Source organism: Ptychodera flava (assembly GCF_041260155.1).
Source record: "Ptychodera flava strain L36383 chromosome 23 unlocalized genomic scaffold, AS_Pfla_20210202 Scaffold_24__1_contigs__length_23054250_pilon, whole genome shotgun sequence".
NCBI lineage: Eukaryota > Metazoa > Hemichordata > Enteropneusta > Ptychoderidae > Ptychodera > Ptychodera flava.
Genome location: NW_027248278.1, coordinates 20838322 through 20849390, shown reverse-complemented (window position 1 = coordinate 20849390; position 11069 = coordinate 20838322).

The window sequence follows — 11069 nt, the reverse complement described above, 5'->3', positions numbered from 1 at the left end:
TTTAGTCACGTGTCTATATTTTTGTGTCAATGGTAACAATGGTTAAATATAACTTTAACAAAGCCTACTTAGAATTCGAAAATAAAGGCCACTATCAATTAACATGATAAGATAACTACATATGAGTTATTTCATTTCAGTCATTGGTCAATAACTCTATGGATTTCAATATTATTTGCTGGTTAATGATGTGCACATGATAACAATGTTCACACTGTCAGATAAAAATCTTAGCTTTCTGCCACACTGCACTTCCATGTAGACTTTCATGAGATATTTCATGCTGTTTGTTATTCGGTATTAGCATTAGCACGTAAGCTTTGTGTTCATATCATCAAATTGTTTGGATAAATCTATATTTTCCAAGTCTATTTCTTCAAAGAAGTATTTTTTTATTTTCACCTCAGTCGTTACTATGACTGTTCTACAAAACATGACTGTCAGTCCGACAGGATATGATTGTCTTTCCACCCTTTACTTGGCTATAATAGTTACTGTTGTTGTCAGCGTTTGTATTGCTACGGCCTTTGTCATCATTAAAGTCAGAACGAGACAACTGGCACGACGGTAAGATATAAAGTGATACACGTTTACTCTTATATCATTTTGACATACTAAATGTGGATAGAGATGCATTAAGTCAATCTTATTGTACAGCGATAGGACGATTGTTTAAGAGTATGCATATTGCTGTGTTCGAGGTCAGATCAATAGTTCTAGTTTCCTGTATGTTTGCTAGCATATGGAGAAAATTGTAGCTATACTGTACAAAGATAAACTTAAACTTGGAGGACACATTTTCCAACAGTGTATAGGAATTCCCATGGGCACTAACTGTGCTCCCTTACTTGCCGACTTATTTCTGTTCTCATACGAGGCAGAATTTATCCAGAAGCTTATTAAGCAGAAAAAGTCTCTGTAGCTCGTACTTTCAACCTAACATTTAGATACATAGACGATGTTATTTCATTGAATAACTCTGAATTCAGTAAATATCTCGCTATGATTTATCCTCCAGAATTGGAGATTAAAGAAACTACAGAAACGGCCTCTTCTGCTTCATATCTGGACATTTTACTTGAATTTGACTCCAATGGTCACCTTTCTACTAGGCTATATGACAAGAGAGATGATTTCAACTTTAGTATAATTAATTTCCACACCTCATTAGTAATATTCCACTCTCACCTGCTTATGGGGTATAAGTTTCCCAGCTTATACGATATGCAAGAGCATGCAGTTCATATGGTGATTTTGTAGAGACACATGGCCATCTCTCTGACAAAGTGTTAAATCAAGGTTACACCAGAGCAAGACTGGTCTCTACATTCAAACGCTTTTTGGCAGGTATCGCAAGCTGGTAGATAAATACAATATCTCTCTTCGACAAATGATCACTGATGGCATCGGTGACATGGGGCCTTAGCTAGTGACCACTACCTATTAGACTTATAGATTGATATATGGCGGGTGCCACATGTGGGGCAGGATGCGCTTACTATTTTCGAAACACCTGACATCACTTCTTGGTCTTTTGGCCAGAGGTCCATATATCTTTCTTTCATGAATTTGACTTTGTTTGTACCGTCTATTTACTGTCTGTTCTATGCTGTTTTGTGTCTATGTTTACAACTATTGTCTTACAAATTTTGACCTAGTGTTATTGGATTATGGATTGGTATGATTGCGATTATTTTAGATATAACAAAATTTCTCAAACATATACTCCTATACTCACCGTAACATCTTTGCAGAGAAAGAGTAATGTTTTATTTTCCAAGACTATAATGGTGTAATATAGAAATACCAACTATATATATTGTACCCAGAAAATCATAGAACTATTACTATTGTCATAATAATTCAATGATTCCTGTTTGAAGAACTCAAAAATCTTGATTCACGAATTTGATGGCATCCAATACAATAGTATATCTTTCGATTACAATTGGTACATCTAAGAACCAAATACTTACTTTTATGTGTCATTTGCAATGTGCCGTTTTATTAGTTCGGTCATGACTGTTTAATTTTGTTTATTTTTAAATTTCCATAGATATGCTCGCTGTTCTGAGAAAGAGCAAGGCACTCAACAAAGTGATGCTATTGTGACTCAACAGAGTGAAACTATAGAAACAAACAACCAGGCTGTAGAAGACACAGAAGTTTATGCTGTAATACAAGGACCAGAGGGAATATCAACATCTAACGAAGGTATGACCCTTGCACACTCTTGTAAAGGTCCATATGCAATAGTTCCTTTAGAAAAATCTCCTTTGAATGCAAACGTAAATGATAACGATACAGTCGACGACATGTTGGACGGACGTAAGTATGCAAAAGAAACAAATATAGCAAAGTAACTAGTGCTGCATATGAGCGTTTACGTCATCCTTCGGCAATCGAACAAATTATCATCGATGATGTAGTTTCTTGGTTGCATACCACAGTCACTAATCCTAATTGTCTTGAGTTGACGAAGCAGCCTTTGGTATTTTTTTATCTGAAATTCAATTCAATTCAATATGAATAATTTCCCGTAAATGTTATACCGTTACTTTATATTGGCTGCCTAGTTAAGGAGACGTTGCACTTAATCAGCACAATTTTTCAAAGCAATATTTTTTGTGCAAGATGACAGGAAAACCCGTCAAATTATGTTCAAATCGCACTACACCTTAAGTCTAGTAGGGCAGAAATAGTCTACTCGAAGGATAAGGGGTTTCACACTTAGGGTAGAAAACCTGATTTTCGGTATGATGCTACTTTATAATATGTAAATCGCATTTGAAACTAGAGTATGTGGAAGTGGCAGTGATTAAAAAAACTGACATTCAAAAAAATCAAAATCACAAGGAAAATTGAAATGACTCGTTTTCAAATATATAATTGTTAATGCCAAACGAAACTGTAATTTTCACTGGACAAAATGCTGGGTATGCGCTTAGCATATTTACGTATATTGACGTATATGGAACACTTAATTGCATACGCAATGTATATTTTTGTATATGGAACATTCCTATGCGTTGATATGCGTAGCGTATTTCTATGCAGATAATGAGTATACGTAATGCAGATCTTTGCACACTAAGTGTACACTGTAGTTTTTGTATTTGACACATGTACAGAATCAGTATATGTGTATATATTGTTGTATATCAAGCATTTTTCCCAAAGTTTATTATATGGTACCTAATAAAAATGTAAAAAAATCACGCAATTTGACCCAGCTAAAGTAGATTATATTTTAAGTACTGAAAACCAAAAAAGAAGACAAGAAATGAGGTGATTTGCATAAATTTTGCATACCCTTATACTTCTTATCATCAAACTTACGACTGCTTTGCAAACTAAAGGGTGAACAAATCAATATTTCGGTCTTTGGTTAACATATTAATTGAAATCGTACGAATCTTTGTTTGTTTAAAGCAAACCTCGCTGTTATTTTTAACGCCACGTAAATGACCATGTTTTGTGCATTAATTACTGTACTGCTTCTTTGATAATGTCATTGTTTCACAATGTGTTTCCTTTGCTGTTTTTTGCTTTTCTATCAACAATAGATTATTTGTCATGTTCACCGTAGTCCCTGTACGTCTAAACATAGTAACCAACACAGCAATATTCGAACAAAACTATATCAGGCAACAAAGTAACAGAACAAAAATATGATAATGATAAGGTTAAGCATTCCAAGATGAACTTATTTCCCCTATGTGCCAAAAGTTGCTTAAGCGTTTCGGTTAAAGTGCAAGCTTGATAAAGCAATTTGGAATATTTGGAAGCATTGACAACAAATTTGCGGGACTCTTGTCACATTGCCGTTATAATAATCAATATTCAATACTCTTATTTCCCCCTTTGTCATTTCAATTTACCATCACGATTCATACATTTCAGATCTTCAGCAAGGCGGACGTACTTCTGACTATGAGATTGTTCTCAGGAATGCAACAAACGGAGAAGATTATCAACAACTACGTGACTTTACACACTCTGAATATCAGATGCTCGACTTATCAGACACAACATTTTAAAGTTAAAGTGTGCAAAGCCTATAATTGATATTTTGTAAATTAATTGTTCTTCAAAAGATTAAAGAGGCTGGTATAGCGATTTCCCCTTTATTAAGAAAACAGTGGTATTCTTGAGAGACATTTCTGCAAAACTTGGAGCTTTAAGGAATTGGTAACGAGCATTAGATAAGAAAAAAGAGTTTGTAGTTATGCACTGATGTCATTACCGCATCTCTCTGTGATACTCAAACAATCTTAAAGGCCCGGAAACACTTGTATTTTGTCCAAAAACTGGCCGGGGATAATTCAATGTTGATAGATAGATGTAAACTCTGTTTTAAACAATTATTAAAAGCATTTTAACATTCTTTCTTATATTGGACGCAAAACCTGTCAGTCAAAAAGAATTGTTCTCTTGACGACATTTTTGCCATTACTTCTAAAGTGATTGTTGTTACGCAGAGAACAAAATAATAAACGCATTTCAAGCCACGTTTTCAGGGAAGATCATTCAATTCTATCATGTAAAAGTCACTTTATATCTTCAAAGTTTTACTGCATGTCTTCAATGCGACATTGTAAGTCTCCGACTTGCAAGTCGAATTGACGAAATATTCGTATATTCCAAATACAGTGCGTAATTTAAAATATTACTGCCTTTGTGCATAGTACCAGTACTCAAATTGTATGTATATTGAGGATGGCCATCTTACGTCTTGGTTTTAGGATGAATAAAGTAATATTAAATTGAATTTAATAATGTTTGGTGTTCAAAATTATTTAAACTAGTGAGCCGTCATTATGAACGGGTTGGAGGGGGGGGGGGGGGTCGAAGGCATTAGTCGGCAACTAAGAAATTTCTAGTAACCCCCTGCCAACAATGATGAATTTGAGTACCCCCTCTCTAACACTGAAATTTTGACTGAACCCCTTTTAAAAGTTAAATATAAATAGACGCATTAATATTTTTTTTCAAAAATACAGCAATAATAAAGGCCTTTAAAATCATGGCGTACATTGTTAGATTGTCATCGGTTATCTCATTACATTTGAGAAAAAGTGAAACAAACAAAATGACAGTCAACATTATAGCGAAATGTAAAGCTCACGTTGGAACCTGTTTCCAACCATATATTATAGTTTTATTAGGTTGGGAATCATGACAGGGGTTTCATAAGAATATCTGATTAGGTAGAATTTGAAAGTACAGGAGAAAACGCCAGAGGCTGAGGGGGACAGAGTCAGACGGGTGTCGCCAATCTTGCATGGAAATTTTGAAAAATTATGTGTGCAAAGGTGTAGCCTGTGCAACATGTGAGGTGTTTTTAATGTGTTTTGTACCAATTAAGACTGTTTGAACACCCAAAGGGGAGAGCACGGGGAAAGTCCCCCTTCTTGCATCGACAATTTTGAGAAATTGATTTTAGTACTGGTACAATCTGACAGGCGTTTCAAATTATTATGCACTCGGTATAACCGCTTCAATATGACCATCATTTATGTCAATGGTTTCCAAATTAATTAACCAAGTGGGGACGTCATTAACAATGACGTGTTTGATACTATTTTTCAGCAAAATACTGTATATAGACCAAGTAACAATGAAACAAAAGAAATTATTCGAGAGACGGAAAGACTATCACCTCATTGACGCCCCTTGAAGTAATTCACTAATTGAAAATGAGTGCCTTCATTAATTGGATATGAATGTCATTGTAGTTACGATTTTTTTGGTACTATGCCAAATTATACATCACAGCTCAGTTATTTTTTACACTAGTCGTTTTCACAGTGTGTAGCTCCGCATGAATGTGTGCATGGCAACTTTTTACTACACAGATTTAGGCGTGTTGGCTATTTGGTCGAAATCGGCCATACCCACCACGTCTATTAAAATTCATGAGTTTACTTTTCTTGTTTATGTACATATTTATTTGCATTTGAAATGTGGGGAATGGCTGTTACATCAGGCTAACAACCCCAACATGTGGGCAGTGAATTAAGACTACGTTTTGTCACGTGTGAGACAGTTACGATTCCGAATAAAGCAATATAATATTTTTGATTTCACAAATTTCCCTTCAAATACAACAATAATGTTCATCGAACAGGGAAAACTATGCAGAACTAGCTAAGCCCTTTTTAAGCACATTCAAAACACAGTGAGCAGGTAATCACCAAGTACACAAAGCTTGCCGTTCAGTATGGAGGTACTACTTCCGATCCTGGCTTCATGATCGTAGCGAGCGACAAACCATGGAGGTAGAAGAGAACTTTCTACCTCCATGGACTAACGTACGCGTGACTGAAAAATAACACAACAGAGGTTACTTCTAGTATTTACTTAAAGTAATTTTCTGTCATGCATGATGTCAACCGATGTGCGATGGCCAGTTATTAGGCCTAATAGGCGAGCGGCGAATCCACAAAAAGGGCCTTATTTTAGGAGTTTAATGTACCCACCTTACATACGGCCACATCATACGTCATTCGAAAGCTTATTATCTCTACTTTACGAAAATTGACGATGTGGAGCTGCCAAGTAGGGCCATAACCTCCTAATTTGCATAATTAACAAGGGTACCCAATTTGCATAAATGCGATATAATATTTGAAATTTATTGTTAACTTCTCTAACGATACGTTTAAACTATCGAGTGATATATCAAATGAAAGGTCTTTCCATGTAGAATACAAAATGGACATTCAAAGAGATATTCAAATTGATCATACTGAAATATTTCATGTTTATATGGAAAGCAATATTTTCCCCTTTTGAATAACAATATTTAAAAATTTTAACACATACAGCCACAACACACAGCCACATCATACGTCATTTAAAAGCTTATTATCTCTACTTCACGAAAATTGACAATTTGGAGCTACCAAATCGGGCCATGATTCCCTAATTTGCATAATAAACACGCATACTCAATTTGCATAAATGCGATATAGTATATAAATTTATAATTAACTTTTCTAAACATACGTTTAGACTATCGAGTGATATATCAAATGAAAGGTAGTTACATGTAGAATACAAAATGAATATTTAAAGAGATATTGAAATTGATTTCACTGAAATTTTTTCATATTTATATGGAAAAAATATTTTCCCCGTTAGAATAACAATTTTTTTAAAAGTTAACACATAGAGTCATATCATACAGCCACATCATACGTCATTTGAAAGCTTATTATATCTACTCGAAGAAAATTTACAATGTGGAGCTATCAAGGAAGGCCGTACCCCTTTGTGTGCATAAATTACACTGGTAAGCAATTTGCAGAAATATGGAAAAAATATTTTCCCCGTTAGAATAACAATTTTTTAAAAATGTTAACACATAGAGTCCTATCATACAGCCACATCATACGTCATTTGAAAGCTTATTATATCTACTCGAAGAAAATTGACAATGTGGAGCTATCAAGGAAGGCCGTACCCCTTTATGTGCATAAATTACACTGGTAAGCAATTTGCAGAAATGAGATATGAAATTAGAAAATTCATTGTTAACTATTCTAAACACACTTTTACACTATCGAGTGATATATGGTCTGTGGTAATGGTATTTGCATGTAAAACACAAAATTGATATCAAAAGTGATATTTAAATTAATTTACGGAAATATTTTCATATAAATAATTCCTCTTTTTAATAATGGTATTTTAAAAAATTAACTAAAGTATCAATGCAACAAAAAGATCCACACGAACGACACTATTGTAGTTGTTGAAATGTAGCTCTGTAGCTGAAACAATGTGTCAGAGTAAGCTGCAGTCAAAGTAATGGCATGATTCATGATCCAAATCATTCATGTCACTTCCAGTAAATCTAGTAATTGTAGGAATTCATCATCCTCTTCTTCACCAGCATTGTCATGAGTAAAAGGGTTGCCACAGTTATCGCTGCCTTGGCAGGAACAAAGGTCTGTGCAGGGAAGATTAATTCGACAGCAGACACAATTGGTGACATGTAATAAGAGAAAGCAGCTCCGCAAATCGTTCATATCTTAGTTGTTTGAATTTTGTGTATGGTACATGTGTATATTGTAAGTGTATATTATGTTATGTTTGGCCATTTTATGTATAGTGTTGATTCGCCATGGCGAGACGTAACCCTAATCTACGTGTTCTGCCCTATGGGGTAGCAAGACTAATGTGACACTGCGATATCCTTTGATGCTACCTTTCGAGAATAGAGTTGTCTTCATCAGTCTTTCATTTTTTTGGGTGAAACATGTGCACTGATTGAATGATTGTAGGTGTTACCAATCGAGTTGTTCCACTGAAGTTCAGTTTGTTCAAGTACGGAAGCTAGAATGTCTACTGTTCGTTCAGGCTGTATTTGTGTACGCTCATTTGAATCGGAGATCGGACTGTTGTAGGTTTTGTGAAGTTTGGCATCATCGTAACGCTTATATTTCCGTTTCTTATGTATGTGATTAGGCTACGCTCACAAATAACGGTGAGAGGCAGAGGAATTCGGGTTGGATTCGAAAATTTTGGGAGATTGTAGAGGGGTACTTGGAGATTTTGATCTGCATATAGGCGACCTGAAAATGTTTTGGTTCCCTTTTACTATTTACGATTCCAAGGTTTTGAAATTAATTTAATGAAAATTTAATAACATTTAAATGTCATCCGATTGTCCAAATTTAGTAATAATTAAACAAGATTTAGAATCGTTTCGTCACATTTCATTACTTTTATCTCGAAAATATCTTGTATTCTCTATTGCCTTGTTGTTGCATGATTGTTCTAATGTATCGTAATGTTTCGCGTTTAACAAGGCCCTTGAATGTTGCCGTTTGGTTTCGTGAACCGCAATGTATCTGTTGGTTTTGTGTGTGTTTTGCAGTCGAGAATGTTCTCTTTGTTCCACCGATGACCTTTATAGATAATGAGGTCTAACGATATGATTTATTGAGAAGAGCTTTCGAAAATTTGAAAGTATGATGCATTTGTTCATGTTTGAAATGAATTCATTAAGCTCGTATTGAGTTCCAACTGAGAATCATACATCGTTTCTGAATCTCAGTCAGAGCGATATTTGTTCAGTGTGTTGCTGAATTATTCTCATTTTGTCTTGTGAAATGTAATGTCGGGAATTTCTGGTAAAACTGGAGATCTCGTACCGCAATTCACTGTTGACTTGAAAGTGTTGTTTTTCAAGATTATTTTCAGCATAGCTATCATGTATTTTGTTGTTGGTTGTTTGATTATGCAATCATTTGATGATCTCTGTCAACTGATTCCATTGCTTCATTGTGCGTTGTATTAGTGTACATTGAAACAATGTCTAGTGTTACCAATGTCGCATTGGCCGGAACTTTTATTGTCTCAATTTTCCGTGTAAAATCAGTCGTATCTTTGATGTATGTTGTTTATTTCTTCACGATTTATTTGAGAAAATAGTCAATGAATTTTGATCTGTGAAAGGTTGGACTGCATCATCCACTTATAATTGGGCGGCCCACGAACTTTCCTCGTGGGCGTCATTTTGTTCACTTGTGTTTTTAGCATGAGGTACTAAATTGTAAGTGGTGCTAGTATTTTACTCTCAACTATAATAATCGCCATGGCTAATTAACACTTTATATAAAACAGCCAAACATAACATACACTGACAATATACACAGTATCATACACAAAATGCAAACAACGAAGATATGAACGGTGTGTTGAGTTGCTTTTCCTTCATTATATAACAATAAATACGATAAATGAAATATGGTGCCTTCCGTCTACATATTCCACATAACTGAACTGAAAATACAGATGTAACACAGATGTAGTAGCCAATGATGTCTCCATCAAACAAGATTTCTGGAGAAATTGAAACAAAAATGACATCAATAATACAAAAGGGTCATTCAACACACAGGTATTTATAACAAGATTGGAACTTAATTTGGGTTAATTGGATGGTGAAGTAATGTCGGTTTAATTTGCAAATTTAAGCTCATCTGCTTTTCTTTTTACTTGTTTTTAAGAGTAACTTGTTATATTTCAACACTCAACTATAGAGCACAAAACACGCTTTAGAAAATTTGCAAAATATGAAGACCCAATTATCCCAAATTAGTTCCAATTGGTTTTATGTATTCTTGTTGTTCAGCTATATGGGAATTAGACAGGAAAATGTTCCAGTTTGCGTATCCTTAATAAACAAAAAATCAATTGCAAAACAAATTCAGATATTTATCCCCATAACTTTAGCATTATTCGTTATTAGTACACAATATTTTGAATATTAAAAACTAGTCAAGATGTTTACGATTTAATTGAAAATATTCAATAAGAATATTTTGAATACACGTTTGGAGTTCATGATTCTATTCAACATGCAATACCTATCATTTGATATATCACTTGATAGTTGAAAAGTAAGTTTAGAGTACTTTACAATTGATTTTTGTAATTTGATATTGTATTCGTGCAAATTAGGTACCCGTGTGCATTATGCAAATTGAATCATTACAGCCCTATTTGTCAGCTGCATATCGTCATTTTTCATGAGGCAGAGATAATAGGCTTTCAAATAACGTTTGATGTGGTTGTGTGATGCGGTTCTATGTGTTAAAATTATTAAAATATCGTTATTAAAAAGGGGAAAGTATTGTTCTACATAAGTACGACAAAATTTTAGTACAATCATTTTAATATCTCTTTGGATATCCATTTTGTATTCTCCGTGCAAATACCTTTCATTTGATATATCACTCGATAGTTTAAAGTATGTTTATAGTAGTTAATAAATTTCTAATTTTATAACGCATTAATGCAAATAGGGTACCCATGTAAATTATGCAAATTAAGGGCCACGTCCGTACTTGACAGCTCCATTTTGTCAATTTTCTGGAAGTAGAGATAGTAAGCTTTTAAATAACGTATGATGATGCTGTAAGATTTGGCTTTTTTGTATTAAATTTTTTTAAATATTGTTATTGAAAAGGGAAAAATATTTTTTCAATATAAATATGACAATATTTCAGTAAAATGAATTTAAATATCTTTTTAGATGTCATTTTAGTATTCTA